A 23,693-nucleotide genomic window follows, 5' to 3' on the forward strand; every position below is an offset into this window, starting at 1 on the left:
AATAATCTTTAAGTAAAGTTTTTTGGATCCCCTATCTATAGAATCAAGTCATATGCAAATAGGGATAGTTTGACTTCCTCCTTCCCAATTTGTATCCATTTGATTTCTTTTTCTTGCCTAATATCTCTGGCTAAAACTTCTAGGACTGTATTGAATAGCAGTGGTGAGAGTGGTCATCCTTGTCTGGTTCTGGATCTCAGTGAGAATGCTTCCAACTTTTCCCCATTCAATAGACTCTGGCAATGGATTCGTCATAAATTGCCTTGATTGTGTTGAGGAATGTTCTTTCTGTACCCAATTAGCTTATAGTTTTCATCATGAAAGGGTGTTGTATTTTATCAAATGCTTTCTCTGCATCTATTGAGATAATCATATGGTTTTTGTTCTTCAATTTGTTAATGTAATATATTGCATTGAATGATTTGCAAATGTTGAACCATCTCTGCCTACCAGGGATAAATCCCACTTGGTCCCAGTGAATGACCTTTTTGATATTTTGTTGTATTCGATTGGCTAGAATTTTGTTGAGGATTTTTGTGTCTATGTTGATCAGGGAAATTGGTCTGTAGTTCTCTTTCTGTGTTGTATATCTTCCAGGTTTAAGAATTAAGGTGATGCTGGCTTCATAGAATTTGGGAGGAGTCTCTCCCTTTCAATTGTTTTGAATAGGTTGAGAAGAAGTGGGTTTAGTTCTTCATTAAATGTCTGATAAAATTCAGCAGTGAATCCATCTGGCCCTAGACTTTACTTTGTTGTGATGGTCTTTAATACTGATTCAGTTTCTGCCTTAGTTATTTGTGTGTTTAACTTTTTTTTGTCTTCATGGGTCAATTTAGGTAGGTTGTATGTGTCCAGAAATCTGTCCATTTTTTCTGGGTTCCCAGTTTATAGACATACAGCTTTTTGTGGTAATTTCTGATGATTCTTTTTATTTCTATGTTGCCTGTTGTTACATTTCCTTTTAATCTCTAATTTTATTGAGTCTTCTCTATTTTTTTTGGTTAGTTGGGCCAATGGTGTGTCAATTTTTTTTTCTAAAAAAATCTATTCTTTTTGCTGATCTTTTGTATGTTTTTTTTTACCTTATTCACTTTTGAAACAATGAGTTCATGCTCTCAATTTGCAAAATGAAAAGCTCTGCATTTCAATTAGGAATTTAACCATTTATCCATGTGTATTTACTTACCACATTTTAACCTCAAACTAATCTAGCTTCATTAGTGCTTTAAAGATTTGCTAGTATTCCATATTAGTTTAAAAGCTATAAAAGAGTATATTAGTGGAAGATTATAATTTATCTCTCAGGCAGAAAATAAATTATAAAGCCATATTTACATGTATTATTTTGTCTGTCTGTATCTGTATATGTATGCTCTGATTTTGTGCTAGAATTATTTGACACAGCAATCTTTATCTTTTTTTATATATTAGGAAAAGTGTACTAACACAGAATTTAGAACATTAAATATTTATATTATCAATGAAATTGAGTTTTGTTTTCAAAATTATAGAATCCACAGCATGTTTTAAAGTATGTTCATAGCCATGGAGACAATACAGTATTTCCTGAATGTTTTCTCATGATTTGTATGGTGTTATCTGTGAAACAGATGTTTTAAAAACTGGTTTTAACTTCTTAGTTCACATTTTGTGATTTAAGATAAGTAACCTTTTTGGAAAAATAAAATATAATTAATTAAATATGTTCTGTAATCTATTCCTCCTCATACAGTCTACTGCCATCCCTCTAAATCAATGTGGTTGTAATACAGCTTTAAACTTAAAGACTTTCACACTTTCATATATAGTTAACATCGAGCTACAGATTTTTAGAACTTAACCTTCCAAAAATATGTAGTTTCTTTTTTAAACTTTTCTTATCTGCTCATTGATTTGTCCATTCAACCAATATGTAATGCTTCCATTATAAACATAACTCTTTGCTAATTTCTAGAAGCATACACAAAAAAGGAATTGACAGATATACAGTGTTATAATTTGTTAGGTTAGCTATATTCATACTGAATCATTAAAAAACAGAAAATAACTTCTGTCAATAAGGTTCTGTATGAATTTAAATGCACAGACTTGGAAAGAAATTAAGAAATGTCTTGGCCAGTGCCTCAGCTCACTAGGCTAATCCTCTGTCTGCAGTGCCGGCACCCGGGTTCTAGCCCCGGTTGGGGTGCCGGATTCTGTCCAGGTTGCTTTTCTTCCAGTCCAGCTCTCTGCTGTGGCCCAGGAAGGCAGTGGAGGGTGGCCCAAGTGCTTGGGCCCTGCACCTGCATGGGAGACTGGGAGGAAGCACCTGGCTCCTGGCTTTGGATCGGCACAGCGCGCCGGCTGTAGCAGCCATTTGGGGGGTGAACCAATGGAAGGAAGACCTTTCTGTCTCTTTCTCTCTCTCTCTCTCTCTCTCACTCTTTCACTGTCCAGCTGTGCCTGTCAAAAAAGGAAAAAAGAAAAAAAAAAAGAAACGTCTTAAAAAGGCAATGGTGTCTGAAATGGGACTTCCAGTTCACACAAGCAGAAATGGAGAAAGGAAAACTCTTTAGAGAAGACATCAACAGAGTGAGAAAGTTAGGAAAACTTGCTTCAAATAAAAGACATAATAGCTGATTAACCTGCCTGTGGTTCAGGAAGAAGAGTCTTGGAAAACAAATGGAAAGTTTGGTCTAGATGTTACAGGGTCTTACGTGCCAATTAGATACTGGACTTCTGTAATGTACATGTGGCCATTAGGGTAAGACACAATCTCTGCCTTGTCTTTCGATGGACCATAACACTGAGCCCTGCCCAGCTTTCTCTGCAGTGCCTGTCGATACTCAGTTAATGTCCACTAATTTGCACATTGTGTCCAACATCATTAATGACTAGCTTAGCCTTCCCGACACATAGCCTGAGATCTCTAGCTCTGTGGCTCTTATTTGCCTTTTCCCATCCATTTTACTTGTTAATGTGCTTTTTCCCATATACTTTGTGGTTTATTCTAGGTTCCCCAATTGGAAATGTACCCTATCTTCCTTGTATTCTCTGTCATTTTTTCTTACAGCATTTGTTATATACTGCAATATAGCATAGTAATTTGAATATATGTTTAACTTTCTATAATCCTTCAAATTCAAAAAGTACAAAGTGTAAATGACTCTTTCATCGAATTTAAATGACATTTCACCACAGTTATCAATTTAGCAACTGAGAATAGGAAAGCAAGGCCGAGACACTGAGGGAGCCCTCAAAAGTCAGGTAGACTCAGGGATGCCTTCAGTTGTGTTTTAAAGCTTCTAGAGAAATTAGAATCTACACTATAGAAATCTAAGAGTTTTATAAAAGAATCTCTAAACTATTTCTTACCTCCTATTTCCAGGAGCAGCAGAGATAGTCAGCTAAATTAAATGAGTGCCTTCTCCAACTTAAACTGATCTAAAACTGATGAGTGAGGAGTCACTTGCAAGTCTGTGCTATGAACTTTGGCTTTCCAGAGATATTTTTCATTGCCTGTGCCAGGAAACTGGGAAAACGTTTAACTTACTGCAAGTGATTGATCCAAATGCATGGCAGTGGGCCCACTATCCAAAAATACCAGGTGAAATAGCAGACTGCCAGATACGCACAGCTGGATGTGTTTCGCTTCTTCTGGGTCGTCCAAGCTTACCACATGTCAGTTCAGCAATTGAGGGTAGATTGGAGATAATCCAGCAGAAAGAAAGGGAAAGTTGTACTCGTCGCAGTCTGAAGGAGTCCTCCTTGTGTTCTTAATTCATCTCTTTCTCAGATGTTTGTGGTTTGTTTGTCTTTTCAGCTGTGGCAGTGGTTAATACTGCTGATGGGAAAATAATTTGTCCAGCCTGGGCAGATCTTTTAAAGTTGTAAGTTTACTGAGCGTTAATCTGCAGGTGACCAAATATTAGGTATTTGAAAATCTATGTCATTATTGCATAAACTCTTAAGATTTGTATCCATCAATGAGATTTGCCAGGTTTGGTATTTTTTCATCCTTTACTAACCACTCAGTGTGGCTAAATTTAGATGTGTTCCACTGTCTGCTTCTCATTTAAATAACTGCAATTACAAATTGAACTACAAAATAAAGACCCATAATAAGATGCTTTTTTCAACCAATCTATCTTAGATGTTGAAACAAATACGAGTATTCTAAGGATCTTTACTAAATAAGGTAATGGCAAAGCCAGAGCTGAAAGGAAAGGGAAGCTATTCTGTGTGCAGCTCCCCCCAGCTGGAAAAGTAAAGGAGGGTTCCTTGCTTATATTCCTCTACTACAATAATCTATTTCACCAAGTATTTATTTTCTTTTTCTAATTGAAACTAACCAGGTTTTTGTGCTTCATTACTTTTTAGTACTTAGTCCCCCAGCACACACATGGACACACACGCGTACACACACACAAAATCTTCAGATGTTGCCTCTTTCTACTCTCTTCTCTTCATCAGTGTTTTAGGCATCAAGTAATAATGATTATATTTAAAATTAATTGAGTAGGGGGCCGGCGCTGTGGCGCAGTAGGTTGATCCTCCGCCTGCAGCTCTGGCATCCCATGTAGGCAACAGTTCTAGTCCCATCTGCTCCTCTTCCCATCCAGCTCTCTGCTATGGCCTGGGAAAGAGGTGGAAGATGACCCAAGTCCTTGGGCCCCTGCACCCACGTGGGAGACCCAGAGGAAGCTCCTGGCTCCTGGCTCAGATCAATGGAGCTCTGGTCTTTGCAGCCATTTGGGGAGTGAACAAGCAGACCAAAGACCTTTCTCTCTGTCTCTACCTCTCACTGTCTGTAACTCTACCTCTCAAAAAAATAAATAAAAATTTTTAAAAAAATTGAGTAGCTAAAGCTTGGAGCTACTTATTTGCTGTCTGACACAAAGAATATAGAATTAGGGCATAGGGATATAAAAGAGGTCTAAGCTGGGAGTCTAGTTTTGTTACTGCATTGCCATGAAACAGCTGGGCAAACTTAGGCAAAACTTTTCACCTGTGCAGGGTTAAAAACCCTCTTAAGTCTACCAGTCTCCTTCATTATACCTAACTGCAGGGCCAGGGAGTTACAGTCCTCTTGCATTTTCTAGGCTTTCTGCATATATAAAGATACTTTAAAAAGTTTGCGGATGAAGGAATTGAAGAATAACTGTATTTTGTTGCAAAAATTTTTGAAATACATGCATAGCTTTTTCAAAATGTATAATTCCATGAACTTTTAAAGACCTGCCTTAGAAAGTAAGGAAATATCCAAAGAGTTAAAAATGGTAATATGAGTTAATGATTATACTTAAGTCCAACACTCATACAGAGATGCAGCAACTCTGCAAAAGCTCATGTGACAGTAACACCAGAAGTCTATAAATGTAGGCTGTCTGGGAAGGTGAGCTTGAGAGAATCACTACCCTTTCATACCTGTTTGGATTCTGCCTCCCGTGGACTCGTTCGTCTTCCTTGGATTCTTGATTTGTGACAGCATTGCCTGATTCCAGTCTCATTGCCCCTGTCTAGCCATCACTGAAGCTAACCCCATCACTCTAATATTGGTATGATCGCCATGCTCCATCTTTTGCCCTACACTGCAATGAACTACTTACTGTGGTTTTCAGATTTCCTTGTTTTCTCTCCCTGTAAACTTTCCCCCCCATCAGATAGCTCCTGTTTCTGACTCAAGACATCAAAGGACTTAGGAAGGACACCTTCACCTTCTCTGACACATCATCTTCAGCAAGGCCAGGCATCAGTCCTCTTAAAATGGCCCACAGTGAACTCAGGGGGCTTCCATAGCCTTGGCAGCTCATGACAAGAGCCTAGGGTGATTACTGAGGCCATAAACAAGAGTGTCAATTTGTTAAGTCAACAACAGGAGTCACTGTGCACTTACTCCTCATGTAGGATCTCTGTCCTTAGTGTGCTGTACATTGTGATTTAATGCTATAACTAGTACTCAAACAGTATTTTTCACTTTATGTTTCTGTGTGGGAGCAAACTGTTGAAATATTTACTTAATGTATGCTAAACTGATCTTCTGTATATAAAGAGAATCAAAAATGAATCTTGATGTGAATGGAAGGGGAGAGGCAGTGGGAAAGGGGAGGGTTGCGGGTGGGAGGGACGTTATGGGGGAGAAGCCATTGTAATCCATAAGCTGTACTTTGGAAATTTATATTCATTAAATAAAAGGATGGAAAAAGATAAAAAAAAATTTAAAAACAAAAAAATGGCCCACGGACACCCATGTATACAGATATCATCATAATTGTCACCCTGAGTTGAGATTGGCCATGCTTTATCTTCACACTATGCTGTCAACTTCAGCACAGGGACTTCTGTTTTTAATCTTCCTAACCCTACAAAAGTATTGTGTCAGTCACTGAAGGAGGCAGATGAATAAATGCTTGACAATAACTTCAGTAAGTTTGATGTACCCCAAGTATGTACTTGACTCTATCCTACCAGTCCTGAAACATTTTTTTTTAGCTAATGGGATGTCTTTGAAGGGTTTTTCATGAAGGAAGTAGTTATAGAATAAAATGATTACATATAAAATTAAATCTCATTTGCACTTTATTATGTAAATTCGTTTTAAATCTCTCTGTGAAAGAATAAAAGTTTCCTGAAGCCAGATTTTATATATCATGTACCCTCGCACCCCATGTATGTAATTACATGTTTCTAATTGCCATATATGTGATGTTCCAGAAAAAAAATGCCTTTTATAAATCTTTAGCTAACTAATGATCTTAACAAATGCATACAGAAAGTACTTGCAATTTCAATAATCAGATTCTTACTGAAGATTAAAAATCTTTTCTGGTGCAAGCAGAATTCCTCCATGGAATTCACAGGGGTGGTACTTTAAGAATTAGAGAGCCAAGAAGGAAGATAATGCATGTAGATGCACATGCGCAGGTGTGGGGGTGTGTGACTATTTCCTTTGTTAGTTTTTGCTTGTTTGTTTTTACTTTGTTATGTATAAAATTGCAAAAGTGGGGATTCTCAGATGATGAATGAGAATATACTCTAAGGACCTGGGCTATGTCTGATATTTTTCCTTGAATTTTCCAATGTTTGGCACGTATCAATCAGTACCACATTGCATATGCTGTTCCAAGTCCTGGCTGCTCTGCTTCTTATCCAGCTTCCTGCTAATGCATCCTGGGAGACATAGGCCCCTGCCATCCATGGGGGAGATGAGGATGGAGTTCTCAGTTCCTAGCTTCATTCTGGCCCAGCACTGGCTATTGTGGGTGTGTAGGAGTGAACCAGCAGATAGAAAATCAGTCTCTCACTCTCTTCCTTTTGAGTAGATCAAAAAATTTTTTTTAATTCTTGAAGTTATTTTTCCAACTTTCCTATCAGTAAAGCAGTAATTTGGAATAACCCATTGCTGTAATTTCACCATGACCCTCAGCATAGACTGATTTTAGAATCCTCACCAGCATTGTGGGCATGAATATCAGAAGATCCAAATCTACTGTACTCTTAAAGTCCCCTCAGTGAAATACAAAAAAGGATTGATTCCTTTAAAGATCAAAGTTTTGATTTCAATAGCCATGAAATTGTTTCTGGATCCTTGTTCAAGGAAAACCAAAAAGTTAAAAAGAGAGAAAGGGTGATAAAACATAAATATTTTTAAGAATTTATAAGCTATAAGGTTGCATTTGGCAAGATGAACTTTTCTTTTACAATAGTGGGAGATGTTTTGTAGCATTCCAAGCTGGCTCTGTAATGATATATTCTCAGTATCAATGTGTCATTTGGGAATGTCTGAGTTGATGTTTCCCACATTGGTTCTTGTGTCATTTACCCATGCTCCCGTGCCCACAAAAAAGAAAAAAAAATCTCACACGCCCAGGGAAATAGGCAAAGGAACAAAAGTTTCAGTACCATGACTAAAATGACAAAGTCTCCCTAGCCTTGTGTGAAGAAAGCAGCAGCAGCCTGGCACTCCTCTAGAATAGCTCTGGCAGTCACTAAGAGAGGAGGATGTTGTGAGCAACAGTAGCCAATGGTGTGCAAAGAACTTGATAGATCGAGGTAAATGCCAGGAAAAATACAAGCTTGGGATACTACTTTGTACTTTATGGAGTCATAAAAGCTTTATTCTGGAAAGTTCAAAGCCCTTGACAGACATTTCATTAGTCCTCCCTCTCTCCTTTGAGGTACACAGGTGGCAAGTGTAATTATTGTCATTTTTATGAATGGGAAAAAATGAAGCATAGAAGGTTAAGTAACACATTGAAAGTTACATAAAATCACATAGACAGCTGACTACACCAGCTCATCCCTGGTGCTTCCCCAAATGCCTTCTGACCTTTTCCACTGTGTTGGTCTTCTATCAAACTTTTCTTAAAGGTAACTGCCTTAAAAGACCTTTTTGATTCATCTGTATTTGCTGTTTCCAAAATCTAAAAAAAGGAAAGGGGGGAAGGTTAATAAAAATACAGGGTCTTGGCTTATGTTTCAGACAGCCAAATCATTCTTTCAGTGCTACTGAGAGAACCTCGTGTATCAACTTTATTATATTTTTAACAAAACTTACAGCTGACTTTCTTGTGCCATTGCTTCATCAAAAGCCTTCATAAATCCATATTTCTTAGACACATCCTCTCATTCTAAAAATCTGTATGTTAAAATGAACGCTTTTCACAACTCCTCTAAGCGTCTCTGAAAAGATGAGTCATATGATTGCCTGTGAGGGCCAAGAAAAGAGAATGAACCCCCCTTCTCCTCTGCAGCTGGCAGGGAACCACCAAGTGGCGATGTTGGAACCATGCACTGGCACTCCCTCTGCATGTCCTGAAAAGACATCTTTGTTTGGCAGCTCTTCCAGTTGAAACATAAGAAAAATAAATGGTAATAGCAACCAAATGGAAAAAGCTGGAAATTACTAGAGAAGGGGAAAATTTCAACTTCTAAGAAGATGTTAGAAAGTGGAAACTTTACAAAAATTCTTTTTGCCAATGAGGTTGTCCAAAAATCAACCAAGTTGTAGAATAATAATAACCAAATCTGTGCATGAATCAGTGATGATGTAAAACAGTCCCCTGTAGGCTTTACTTACTGAAGATTGTTTTTCTGTTTAATTTATCTTCAAAGTAAGGCTTCAAGATGAGGCTTTCTACTGCACTTCATTATGTAGTGCCATGTTGACTGGGTCTGTTACCTCAGATGTGTATCTAATATGGTTTGATTTGTTATGATGGCACTAAAATGAAACATACCACTTTTTCATGCTGCTTTATTATAAGCACAACATGCAATAAGTAACCAATTTGGATATAGGAAGAGTGTTGAGTGTGAGTCTTGAAGATATTTCTAAAGAGATGATTTTTACCTACCATTGGCAGGTTATTTAAGTAATATTGTATAGCTGACCTCCTGTTTTAATTACTGCTAAAGTACCAGAGTTGAAAATTAAATACATGGTTGCCCTAAGAGGGTTAATTTAATGGAATGTGTACTGCCTAGTAATATGGAGTGCTTTTTCTCATCTGCCTTTATAAATGTGCAAAATGGAAACAATTACACTAAAGATTGCTTTAGCTTTATCCCATAGGTTACTAATTGCCCTCATATCAACATATGAACATATTTTTATGTATAAATACCACATTTCTTCCTTTGTCATCTGATATGCTAAAATAAATACAGATTTCCAAATAATCTGACTTTGAAGCTGGTTTTAGGTTATTAGAATGGCTGTCAAATATGATATTGATTTATTAATAACTCCCATATGGTTAAAAGATTCTTTCCAGACCTTTAATATCTTTCAACTGTTGCAGCTAATTGTGTTGAAATAATTTTCTTGACCATTCTTACCTAATTCCTTTGTGTAAGATTGTACTTACTTATTTTATTGCTTAAGAATTCACACTGCTTTAGAATTCACTCATTCCGCAGAAAATACTTTATTCCTATGGGAGGGAATTGCAATACTTATATATAATACAGCTGTGAAACAAATGTAATACTTTATGCTTTATTATAAAGACACCTTCTAAAATCTTATTTCCTAGGATGATAGTGAATAATTCCCATTTCTATGCTTAATAATCTTTCATAATTCTTTTTTTCTGTTAAGAATGTCCTTCTATATTGGCATGTATTCTGAAACACTTAGTGTATTACTAGTTTCTAATACATGTGTCTTTGTAGTAGTAATGTTTGTTGTATTTATGTTTCCACTACTCCAACAACTACTACTATTTGTAACCAAAAGTTTTTTACATGAATAATACAACCTAGAAGTTTAACATACATGACTGACAGAAATGCTTAGCCATTTTTAACTCAGCCTCCATATTATGAAGCTGGCATTTTTCTTTTTGTTCTGTGCCTTCTTTTCCCTAAATATTCAGCCTTGTAAGTCATGACTTCTCTGGTTCCCAATTGCTCTCTCTGTTTATGGAAAGTACCACTTTTTATAAGAGATCTCTCAATTACAAAATTAGTCAAATATTATATTTAATTGTTTAACATACTTTTCCTAAGTCCCACTACCATCATTCTTTGCTTTGTTCATTAATTCTCAAGGTTAACTTTCATCCAGAAATAAATGATCCATAGGAAAGAGGGAACATACATTTCATTTTAACTGTACTTTCCTGACAAAGGATGCTATAAAGCTTTGTTCATAAGAACTCTGATGTTATGTAGAAGGTCTGTGGAAAGTATACCAAGAAGTGTAAATTTGTCTCTCTAAGCAAGATGTAGCTTAATATCTTGGTAAAGAAAAATTCCCAGATCCCGGTCCTCAATGTAAGGTAGACATCAGTATATATTGGATTGCAGACACTGCCAAAGAAAACTAGTGTCACACTAACATGTCTACCAAGGAGAATCTTTATCTATTTACAAGGATAAAATTTTTAGCTGCAGAGGAGCCATAGGAAACTATACTGATCACCTACTTTAATAAAAGAAATAGCAGTATGACGTTTTAATTTAATTGCTTCTCTGCCTTTTGGCTGAGATCAAATATAAAGTTTTAATTAAGTGATCCCCGTTAGGAATTTGGAAAACATTATGCTGAGTGAAATAAGCCAATCCCAAAGGGACAAATACCACTTGTTCTCTTTGATAGGTGACAACTAACTGAGCACCAAAAAGGAAACCTGTTAAAGTGAAATGAACACTAGGAGAAACAGTGACTTGATCAGCCCTCACCCTGACTGTTGATGAGCAACTTGATATGTTATCCCTCTAAGTATTTTTTGTTTGTTTGTTCTACTTAATACTTTTGGTTGAATACTGTAATCAATACACAATTCTTCTTAAGTGCTGAAACTTAACTGAAAAGTGATCGCTGTTAAATGTAAGAGTGGGAATAAGAGAGGGAAGAGATGTGCAATTCGGGACATGCTCAAGCTGACTTACCTCAAACGGTAGAGTTAGAAACATACCAGGGGATTCCAATTCAATCCCATCAAAGTGGCATGTACCAATGCCATCTCACTAGTCCCAGTGATCAGTTTCTGTTCACAATTGATCATAATGATAGGACTAAGAACCAAAGGGATCACATAAACAAAAATAGTGTCTGCAAATACTAGCTGATAGAATCAAAAAGGGAGAGAATGATCCAACATGGGAAGTGAGATACACAGCAGACCCATAGAATGGCAGATGTCCTAAACAGCACTCTGGCCTCAGAATCAGCCCTTAAGGCATGTGGATCCGGTTGAAAAGCCCATGAGAGTATTTCATGTGGAAAGCCAAGACACTCTGGGGGGGGGGGCGGGAACTAAATGTAAGATCTCTGCGAGTGAGATCCCAGTGGAAAGAATGGGCCATCAAAGAAGGAGGTACCTTTCTCTGAAGGGAGGATAAAACTTCCACTTTGACCATGGCCTTGTCTAAATATGATCAGAGTCAGTGAACTCAGGGGGCTTCCATAGCCTTGGCAGCTCATGACAAGAGCCTAGGGTGATTACTGATGCCATAAACAAGAGTGTCAATTTGTTAAGTCAACAACAGGAGTCACTGTGCACTTACTCCTCATGTAGGATCTCTGTCCTTAGTGTGCTGTTCTTTAGTGTGTCTAGTGAGATATGGCTTTCTGTACTCTTCTTCAGGAGGGGAGGAGCCTCACTGTGAATGTCCTCGTGCGCACGCAATGCGCGTGTGCACTAAGCAGCAAGTGCGTCCCGGCTTGCGTGATTTGCTGGAGGCTGCCAAGCATCAGACTGGAACTGAGTCCCCTGTGCCAAATGGGGAACAGATTTTTACAGAAAAACCAAATTCCGAGTTTTGATATCTTTGATCTAAGACTACTAAAAGGGATAATAATTGTGCTTGTAGGGAAGTGTCTGTTGAAGACAGGCAAGTAAGCGTTTAGAAAGCAAGCACTCCAAATATTGAAACCAATTTCTGAAAAATAAATACGTTATCTAAGGGGGAAAATATTGACTTTTTTTCTGTTGCCAGGTTTTTTTCCCCTCATATCTGTCAGCGCTAAAAGCCCTGGCATGCTCTAGAAGTCTGCTTTGTCAGCCTGCAGTCCCACAGGAAAGAATGCATAGGACTCTATCGGTACTAAGTTTATAACTCTAGTTGTGTAGGTTTTGATAAGCAGTTAAACACTTTGTTGATGAATCACATCGAATCGAAGCTGTGAATTTAGCCAATTACTAATAACTCCAAGGAACTTGGATGAGATCATTATATGAAAACCTCCACGAGCTTACTTAGGACTTACTCTGGACCCTTGAAAGTAAAGGAGCTCCTATTGCCTGGGTCCAGTTGTTAGTTTTGTGCAATTTTCAAATTGCCACTGGGAGTCTGTCCAGCAGCCATACGCAAAGAGAAACATACACACTTCACTTACAGTTAGCTTGCAGCTACCCTGGGATAGAAGAGTCAGAAGGTTCATGTTTATCTAAAATTCTTTGAGATGTTAACTCTGAAGCAGATCAGTGACCTTTGGAGTTGGGACTGTAGAAATGCCTAAGAACACTGCACCCCTCGGTGCTGGTCTGGGAGTGGCTGAGAAATCAGGTGAGGAAGCAGTGAATCTCTCAGGAGCGTTTTTCTCGGCTACTGCATTGATGCGAGTGATAACTAAGCATGTATCCGAGAGATGGGAAATGTAGTTCTGTCGCTAGTGCTGCTATCACTCAGCTGTGAGCAGTTAGAAGTCTTTCAAACTGAAGGTGTTCAGAATCAGGCAGCAGGGAGCTGGTGAATGTGCACTGGTCACATGTGCCGTGAGCATGCATCTCTGCAATCAGATAATTGGACGTCTTTAGGAAAACGCATCTAAAGTGTGAAGTTATATTTTGTACTTTAAGTGTTTCATGGGTAGAACATAAAGGTAGAGTCTCTCCATTTTAATCCTACTTTGAGCCTATAAATATTGGATGATGATGAATGGGCAGTAATATCTGACCTAAGCAGGAAATAGATCTCAGGTTCACTATCCTTGCCTGATGTTGGAAACCAATTATTAATATTCATATATGACTTATGCATCTGGTTTGTTAATCATTTACTTTATATACACATTTAAAGGTTTTCTGCCACCTGTCAGGACAATTTTTATCAAAAAGGAAGAGAGTAATGAATTCTGAGGAGAACGTAGAGAAAAGAACTGTGATATGCCGTTAATGGGATTATGAATTGGTGCAGCCACTGAGACAACAGTATGGAGAAATAGAACTGCCATAAGATTCAGCAGCCCTGCTATGGATATTCACCCAAAAGGCAGGACTCATTGTTTTCAAAGATACACCTGCTTTACCATGTTTGAGGCAGCACTGTCCACAAAGCCAAAATATAAAATCAACCAAAGTGTCCATCATTGGATGAATGGATAAAGAAAATGTGGTATATATGCCAATAGAATACTATTCAGTTTTTAAAAATAAAGAAATCCTGTCATTTTCAGCAAATTGAATGGAACTGGATGACATCATTTTGAATCAGATAAGCAAGACGCAGAAAGACAAATACCACATATTCTCCTTTACATTTGGGAACTAAATTAAAAAGAGTAAAAGGAAGAGAGAACTCGATATAAATACAGAATATTGGTTACCAGAGTCTGAGAGAAGTAGAAAGAATAAAAGGAACTTTGATTAAAGAATAGGGGAAGCTGCGTGTGGTTTGTTAATTCTGACAAGGATACTGATATGAGATGTTAATAGGGGGTTAATGGGGGGGAATGGGCTGAAGGGCTTGTGGGAACTATATCACTACCTCTGAATTTTTGTTTTATATATTTAAAGCCATTTTGAAATGTCAAAAAAATTGTACCATGATGGAAGAAATTGGCATTTGGGAACTAAAACTATAGGATATATTATCAGTGAAATGATGTGTTGACTTAGAACATTTATGAACAATTAGTTTTTAATGAATTAGAGATCAAGAACCTGAGAAAAGCCTGTTCATGACTTTGAATATGCACTGAACCCCAGAAGAAAGGGCTAACAAAGGCAATGACTTTGGTGAATCACAGATGTTCTTTAATCCTGTGAGTGACTTTTAATACTCATTTTTTAAAAAGAAATTCTATGCTTTCATTTTTAACAATCACTAGTCCTGAGTGTGCATTGTTGCTGGTAAGACATGAGACTTCTCCAGGAAATATCTGAAAGACATGAATGTTTCCCAAGTCTTTCAGCAGAAATAAATCCCTGTCATAAAAGCATCATGATCTCAGCCAAGCCAAAATCAATAGCAACTGTCTGGGGGCAGATAGATGAATCAAAACCGTGAATCCTTCCTCCACACTTCCAGGAGTGCGTATCTTCCATTTCTGTTGAATTTAAACAATTTGCCTATAATATGAGGACATCTAAATGGGGCATTCTTAACATTTAAAAAACTATCTATTTTGTTCCTTTCACACATCTTTTTTCTTACTTTTTTAAAAAGATTTATTTATTTATTTGAAAGAGTTACACACAGAGAGAAGTAGAGACACAGAGAGAGAGAGAGACAGAGAGAGAGACAGAGAGAGAGACAGAGAGGGAGAGAGGTCTTCCATCTACTGGTTAACTCCCCAAATGGCCGCAATGACCAGAACTGAGCTGATACAAAGCCATGAGCCATGAACTTCTTCAGGGTCTCACACTTGGGTGCAGAGGTCCAAGAACATGAACCATCCCTGGCTGCTTTCCCAGGCACATTAACAGGGAGCTGGATCGAAAGTGGAGCAGCCAGGACTCGAACTGGCACCCATAAGGGATGCTGGCACTGCAAGCTGGGGCTTTCACTTGCTGCACTGCAGTGCCAGCCCCTGTGCACTTCTTTTAAACAGCTCCTGATACAACCAGATGCAGATTCAACTATAGCCAGATGGGAATATTCACCATCACTGTGGAAAGGATGGGCTTTGCGTTAAGTCCATGCTTTCCCTGACACTGACTTCACACCTTAGGGATGCTTGCTGATGACAGTGATGGTGACCTCGTTGATTCTTCTTCCCTTCTACCACTTGATTACCCTGATTCAAAGTGGCTTTGGGTGAGACAAATCCTTCAGTAGGCTGGAGAGCGAGGCAAAAGGCTCCGTGTAGTTCTTCCAGTCTTTCTGACTATTGTCTGGTAAGAACCATTGTCTTCTTGCAGCCACTACAGATGCAGAAAATAATGTACAAAATGTTAAGACAGTTATCAAGTAAATTGGCTATTGATATAATTTCTACTCTTAGGAGGATTGGGTAGGTAATACAAGAGATCTTCAGAACTTTCATAGAAATACATGAAAAAAAAAAGTGAATGGATTTAAAAAATGCATCTAAATAAATATATCTTTTAATTCTGTTTTTCAACAAATGGAATTTTCTAAATCCAGCAAGCCAGTCATGGCAATAATTTTACAATGGCTTTTACTTGAACCGGTCTGAGAATATATCCTACACTCCTTTTTTTTTTTTTTTTTTTTTACCAATTTATTTATTTATTTTTTTTTATCTTTTATTTAATGAATATAAATTTCCAAAGTACGTCTCATGGGTTACAATGGCTTTCCCCCCCATACCGTCCCTCCCACCCACCACCCTCCCCTTTCCCACTCCCTCTCCCCTTCCATTCACATCAAGATTCATTTTCGATTATCTTAGTATACAGAAGATCAGCTTAGTATACCTTAAGTAAGGATTTCAACAGTTTGTTCCCACACAGAAACATAAAGTGAAAAATAATAGATGATTTTTTTTTTAAATGATGATGAAATCAGATCAGACCTACACTCCTCTTCTAATCAGACTTTCTCCCCGAGGCTAGCCATTACAGTGTGTTTGCCCTGGATTGCCCATCTCACATTCTTGTCTCATCCTGAGGAAGCTAAATGCGTGTTTTCTATTCATCTTATCCTTCTCTTGTCCTCCCTCTCTAATTACTCATTTTTCTTGTGAGGTCAGATCTGCAACTCTGTATATGCATTCCTTGGTTTCTCAGTGTTCTGCTTCTTTAATATCTCAGTGTGATCCCTTTAATTTTACTCACCTGTAATCTAATTTTTCAGGTTTGCCTCACATGGATTGTTCCCCCACTAGTCTTTCTAATAACCTCATTACTACACCTGCTTGGTCACTGTCTACCACCGGCCTCATCTGGAGACCCATATTTTTAAGTCTGGATTTCCAGAATCTGTGCTTCAGAGGATACAGATTTTTACTGTAGACATGTGATCAGTATGTTATCTTGGAAGATCCTCTCTAGGAAATCTGAGAAACAACTTATCCTCCTGGACATTCTGCAGTGTGGACTGTTGCCAATAGGACTGTCTGTACTTGTTTGGTCATAGGCAGTACACAAATCTTTAAGGCATATTTTACAGTGAAGTCACCTGAAGTTATGAATAGCATAGAAGGCCATCCTTCCTCTGTGACAATGATGGTGTTTTTTTTTTTTCCTTCTGGAAATACAGTTATAGCTCTTGTGCCCTTGTTCTTTCACTTGTTGGGTGATTTGATTCCCCCATTGTTGGCTCGGACCATAGATCACTGATTCCTGGCTATTCAAAGTAATGCTGCTAAAAGGACTTCTACACATCTTTTTTAGCTTTTATTTGGTTATTTGATTTTCAAGTTGAAGGCACACCTGTTTGTTTTTTAGGCCCTATTAACATGTATGATTCAGCAGAATTGAATGGTTTACAGTATTATAGTAAAGTTGGTGGACTGGCTGCATTCCAGGTCTTTGTTCTGGGTGGTCTTGTCTTGTCCTTGGCTGCTGAACATGACATTAAGATTATATTTGAAGAACTACTCAAGAAAGTGATTGTTGTATATAACAGATGTAAATCTCAAGAACTTTGTAGTAGACAATGAGTTACATGGCAGATTAATACTATTGTCTAGTCTCTCACATGCTGACCCTTATTCTGTGGTTTTCAAACTCTCCTATTTGTTTGTTTATTAGTGTTCTTCAAAACTGTGGAATCTTCTCCCTTTAAGTACTCTTCAGTGATTGTAGATTGTCATGTAAAATGCATGTGAATGCAACTGTGTTACTTTGAAGTAATCAGGGATGAGAATTTGGCCTAGCAGTTAAGCTTCAGGTTGGGATGCCTACAAAGCAGAGTACCTGGGTTCAAGTCCCAGCTCCATTGTTGATTCCAGCTTACTACTCATGCACACCCTGGTAGGCAGCAGGTTATGGCTTACGTTCTTGGGTCCTTGACACCCTTAAGTTAGACTTGTATTGTTCTTGGTTTTGGGCTGGTCCAGACTTTGCTGTTGTGGGCATTTGAGGATTAAACCAGCTTATGTGCTCATGCATTCTCTCGCTCTCTCTCACTGTCCCTCTTTCTCTGCCTTTCAAATAAATCTAAATAAATGTCTCCAAATACCATATTTATTTTCCTATACCATACTCCTGTCAATTCATATTCATAGCTCATCTAAAGAGAAAGTGAATTGTTTTTTTTCAAAGGTAGTCACTTTGTCTTGTAATTTCTTTAATTGTCAGAGTGACTAAAACAGGACACATTTAAAGGTCATAATACCCTTTTAAAAATTGCTTTTCAGCTTCAGATCAAATACAGTGACAAAAGTTCTGAGGAAACATTTCAGTACAAATAGTTTTACTAATCCAATGGCCTCTTCTGCCTCTGACCACACACATCCACACCAAGGTCTAAAGCTTTATAGACAGGTAAAATCTGGAAAACAAGGTTAAAAAAGTTATGGAAACACTAAAAAATACAATTTACAGGTTATTACAATTCCCAAGGCTAGATTAAAAGAGAAACTAATTGGAATGATACATTAGTATTAAGTCCATATACTGCTTGATAGAAAATAGAAAAATTTTATAGGGACCAATTACTTCCTCTCTTGTAAATTTATTCTAAGAATATCCTTTGTACAAAAAAAAGGTTAATAATAACCATCAGTTATAATACTATTCCTAATCAAATAATGTTAATTGGGTGGGCAAGTAAACCATGGCTGACCCTTTCCCACAAATTTCTCCTCATCTAGAATATATTAACTCAGCTTTTTAAAAAAATACCTGACACATTGCAATAAAACAAAGAAAACCTTGTCTTTTTAATGTGATGTTGGAGTACTGTTGAAGAGACCCAAGGAGGTGCCTTTCTGTAACTCGCATACAATTTATTAAAGGGTCAGATTCTGTTAAAGTACCTGTTAACTTGAAGATTTGTGTCTCATCAATATGTAAGTGTAGACAGATATGTTTTATTGAAGAGTAGGACATTGATTAGTTTGGTATCTAAGTCAGCAGTAGTGTCCTAGCATTCTTCTTGTCTCTATCTCTATGATCAACCTCTTCAAAACACTCACAAGTAGGTTAGATCAACCCCTGCTCCCAAAGTTTGATGATGCCAGTGTATGAATAAAGAAGACATCCTTACTATGTATTCCCAGCCCCTGACCTATATTTTGGCCTCGTAATGGTGCTGACTTCATTTCATACCTCTTTCTTTCATAGAATCAGAATAACTGAGCTGGCTTTCTGATTTCTCCAAGCATCTCAGGGTTTATGTATTTTCTCTCCCCTATGCCCAATGTTCCCCAAGAGAGTTTAATGAATGACTGCAGCCCTTCTTTCATGTCTTCTTTAAATATTTCCCCTTGGAGAGATCGATGGGTAACTTTTTCTTTTTTTTAAAGATTTATTTATTTATTTGAAAGGCAGAATTACTCAGAGAAGAAGAGGCAGAGAGAGAGAGAGAGAGAGGGAGAAGTCTTCCATCCGATGGTTCACTCACCAGATGGCTGCAACGGCTGGAGCTGAGCCAATCCGAAGCCAGGAGCCAGGATCTTCTTATGGGTCTCCCATATGGGTGCACGGGCCCAAGCACTTGAGCCATCTTCCACTGCCTTCCCAGGCACATTAGCAGAGAGCTGGATCGGAAGAGGAGCAGCCAGGACTAGAACCGGCACCCATATGGGATGCCGGCACTTCAGGCCAGGGCATTAACCTGCTGTACCACAGCGCCAGCGCTTGGGTAATTTTTTCTAAAGCAGGCTCCTATCCATTTGTTTTCTAACTATCCATTATATTATTAGAAATTTATGTACTTACCGTCTGTGTCCCCCACTAGAACATTATTCTATGAAAACAAAACATTGAACTTATATCTGCTATATGCCCAGTGCTTTGGACAGAACCTGGGATATGTAGGTACTAAATGTATTTTTTAATCAATGAAGGATGAGTTTAATCAGATGACAGAATATTTTACATCCATTAGAAAGTTTGAAGATGAAGTGAAAATATATATAACAGTTGTTTTCTCTTAAGTGAAAACCGTTCAAAATGTGTAAATATGTACCACAAGCAGTTTGAACATTTTATGCTCTCAAAATAGATACAAGTGAAAATTAAAATTGAAATTTAAAAATAGTAGAAGGATGTGGGGAGCAACCCGGACTAGACTAAGTTACTGGAATTAAGACTTATTCTATGCATCTGCTCTCCCACAATATGGCGCTGGGAGAGGATAAAACAGCTTCTACGCAGCTGCCTCTTGCCAACTTGAGTGATGACCTCCAGGAGCTGATCCTGCTCCTGATTGGAGGAGAGCAGCGTACTCGGCGTGTGGGCAGCTGAGTTGGGATTGGCGGAAGAGGACTATAAAGGAGGAGAGAGACAACATGCACCAGGAACATCTAAGGGGAACATCTGAGGGAACACCTGTGCAGCCCCCGAGAGAGCCGGCCGGCGGTGTGCTGCTCCCCCGCGGAAGTGGGGAAAGTGGCCAGGGGGAACCGCCCTTCCACGAAGGTGGAAGGGACAGTAGCCAACCCGGGAAGAACCAGCAGCAAACCCGGGGAGGGCCGAGCAGACGAAAGAACAGCGCAGGGTCCTGTGTCGTTCCTCCACGAAGACGGGGAGCGACAGAAGGATGATTCCATTTTCTCTTTTCTGAATCTTTTATTGTCATAGAGCTTTTATTTTGTGTTAATGTGTTCATAAAATCATTATATAATGCCTTAAGAAGAATACAGTATTCATATTGTGGCTCCACATTCATAGGTTTTTCTGCCCAATTCTTCCCTTTTTTCTTTGGTGTTGAATGTTTTAGGCTACTAGTGCCTAATATTTACTTATGCAAAACTCTAAATCAGAGTAAATTTTTTTTCATCTGCTTTCTCTCTGTCTCCCTTTCTTAATTCCTTTGGAACATTCTGTGCTTTGAAAACTAAATTTACAGAAAAATGAAAACTGTTTTGTAAGAATTATGGGAGTGTGATGATTCCTATTGTCTAAACACAAGGTACCTATCTGTGCTGTTACTAAGGACTGAATTCTGATAATACCAAACAATTTATCACATTTACCAGTGATATTTTTACTTAAAAGGAGAATCTAAATGTTTAAAGTCTTACTTTTAAAATTTGAGCTTATTTAATTAGAGAGCTTCATCTTCAGGTTATACTTCAAGGGCACAGTCCTGGTATCTGCACCCAAGGAAAGCTTTCTCTCTGGCTGAAACTCAGTCACACTGGCTGTGTTTGGAATATAAGCCCACAACCAAACTGCTACTTTAGTCTCCAGCGCAGCTGAGAAGGGAGCAAGATGAGCATATCTAGTAGCCGTGGCTAGTCTCCCAATTTGTGATCCACATGGAACTTAGACTTCAGGCATGCAAATGTGTCAAAATATTTTATTTTTGACAGGCAGCACTTTCCAGAGAGATGCTTATTTCTAGCCAGTTAGTGTGGTCTTGAACTGTAGTGTCATTTCTGGCAAGAACTTTCCATACTGCTTAATGTTAACATCAATTACTATAATGCACTTCGACACTATTTGGAATTCCACACTAGATAATCTAACTTTTCTAAGTCAAAAGTGAAGCATCTAAGAATACCTTAGAAATTGAAAGTTTTGGTATAATCTTTGTCTATTTACCCCATATTTTTGCCCTTTATATATTACAGTCAGTATTGTTTGGAAAAAAAAAAAAAAAGAAGAAAAATTTTGGGTCAGATATCGTCAGGCCCAAAATGTTTTTGACTGATTTTTAAAAAGGATTTTGGGTTATTTATCCCATTACATAATCCTTTATAAGTACTTTTCTATTATTTTGGGAGTGAAGTATTCTTACTCAAATGTTATGGGTAAAAAAATTGCTTTGATTAAATGTTTTTCCAGTAAACAGTTACTAGATATAAGCATACCTCTTTCTTTCTTTCTTTCTTTTTTTCAAGATTTGTTTGTTTTATTTGAAGGGCAGAGTTACAGAGAGAGAGGAAGAAAGAAAGATATCTTCCATCCACTGGTTCACTCCCCAAATGGCCACAATGGCTAGAGCTGGGCTGATCAGAAGCCAGGAGCTTTCTTGGGGTGCAGGGCCCAAGTACTTGGGTCATCTTCCACTGCCTTCCCAGGCACACCAGCAGGGAGCTGGATCAAAAATAGAGCAGCCAGAAATCAAACCAGCACCCATATGGGATGCCACTGTCACAGAGTGGCAGATTAACCTACCACACCACAGCACTGGCACCTTATAGAGGTGATGAGATACTTTTATAAGTAGGTAAGATTATTGAAAAACTAACTTTATATGAAAGTTGTTCCTTCTAATGAAATAGTTATGTAGGGGAAAGGAGGAATTGAGTGAAATCAATCAGACCTGTTATTTGACTGATTTGTATGTACTCTTTTTTATCGAAATGTCTAGAGACATAGACTAAAAGCTGTGTAAACAAGCCAACTGTCATTCATGCTACCCCAACTCCACTTGAATGCAGGATGACCGATCTTGTGACCTAAAGTCCTTTCTGTGTCTACAAATAACAAATTATTAGATAAAGGGAGTATTTCTTTGTGTCATTAAATCCAACAAGATGCAACTGTATTTTTGAAATCCACTTAAAATTGCTACATTCCACATCTGAGTGAATAAAAACTGCCTGCACACAACTTCAATGCCCTCTTGCCTCCCTTCAGTATATCAAATCTTTTTAGTGAGCCTTCCTCCCCTCTCATACTGGGACAGCCAATTTCTAAGCCTGGATGGGTGGTTGTCAGGATTGGGGAAAAGAGAAGTAAAAAACTGCAAAAGAATATTTCCAGCGCCTCCCTATCTCCTGAATGATGTCCTACATTATTCTGTTGAAACATATGGAATTAAATGTTGAGATTTAGGGCTAATTTTATAGCCCCATCTGGCCTTAGTTCCTGATATACAAGTGTACATCATGAATGGTCTACAGTTTGGTTTTTGTGCCTCTGTTACTGTTTCTTCTGGAAGTGAAATTTTACTTTGCACTAAATGAAGAAATAGCTAAGGATACTCTTTATATTATTTTTAAATGAAACAGATAAAATTATGAGTCTTGAAGATTATGTCTGAAATGAAAGGCTGCCTTTGAAAACAGTGAAGCACGTCTTGCGATGGGCATCCACCACGGGGTTTACTCGAGAAGCGTTTCCTTTTCATTTATTATTAAGTCTAGTTGTATTAATATTTATTAAACACCTATGGGGTGCCAGTATCAATTCAGAGCACATAAAAGAGGTGGTCCCTAATGTCAAAAACCTTACAAAGCTGTTAGATGCCATTGTGCCTAAGCACATGCTGGAGCGGGAGGAAACATTTTTATCTTTGCCCATCAGAGATGTTGCTTTTGTTTCCTTTTGTCAGGATGTATCTATCCTACAAATGTAATTCTAGTTAAATGCTACAAAACCTGTAGTGTGAGCTATTGAGGTTGCATATCTCCATCCCATTTTTTTTCAAAGTTAAATTAAATTTGATGAAAAGAAAGAAGATGAAGCCCAGATAACAATAGCTGGAAAGGAATGAATTACAGGATTGCGGGGAACAGGGAGGCCTGCTATGGAAATGACAAAACAGGATCTAATTAAAGTACACAGAATTGTATGTGTAGATAACGTAGGTTACTTTTGTTCATGCAGCTTACACAGCACAAGAAGCCTTAATGAAAGTGAAAGGGAAATAAAGTCAGCAGAGATCCAAGGCAGTGCTTTTTCACTCTGAGTAATAAATGTTTGGAATGGTCTTTCAGGCAGAGTTTGAGGTGAAGGACTGGGATCATTCAATAATTGATGCCTTCCTGCAGTGCATTCTAATCAGCCTAATAGTATTTTTTTTCTTATTTCTTACATTGTTGGGACTGTATAAACTATATGTTTGGGGACCGTACCTACAGCCAAACCTACACAAATGATGCTCACAAGAAATCATATGGGGCAAATGGCTGGAAATAAAGGGAACTATGAATTATGCTTCAAATCAAATCTGTA

At 38.0% G+C, this 23,693-nt stretch overlaps 1 pseudogene; it reads left to right on the forward strand.

Moving 5' to 3' along the window:
• The first annotated feature begins 12,115 nt into the window (after positions 1–12,115).
• LOC138845088 (large ribosomal subunit protein uL3 pseudogene) overlaps positions 12,116–23,693 on the forward strand; it is an 83,703-nt pseudogene continuing 72,125 nt past the window's right edge.

Source organism: Oryctolagus cuniculus, chromosome 13 (genome assembly GCF_051225735.1).
Source record: "Oryctolagus cuniculus isolate XC-2025 breed Fujian yellow rabbit chromosome 13, ASM5122573v1, whole genome shotgun sequence".
Taxonomy (NCBI): Eukaryota; Metazoa; Chordata; class Mammalia; order Lagomorpha; family Leporidae; genus Oryctolagus; species Oryctolagus cuniculus.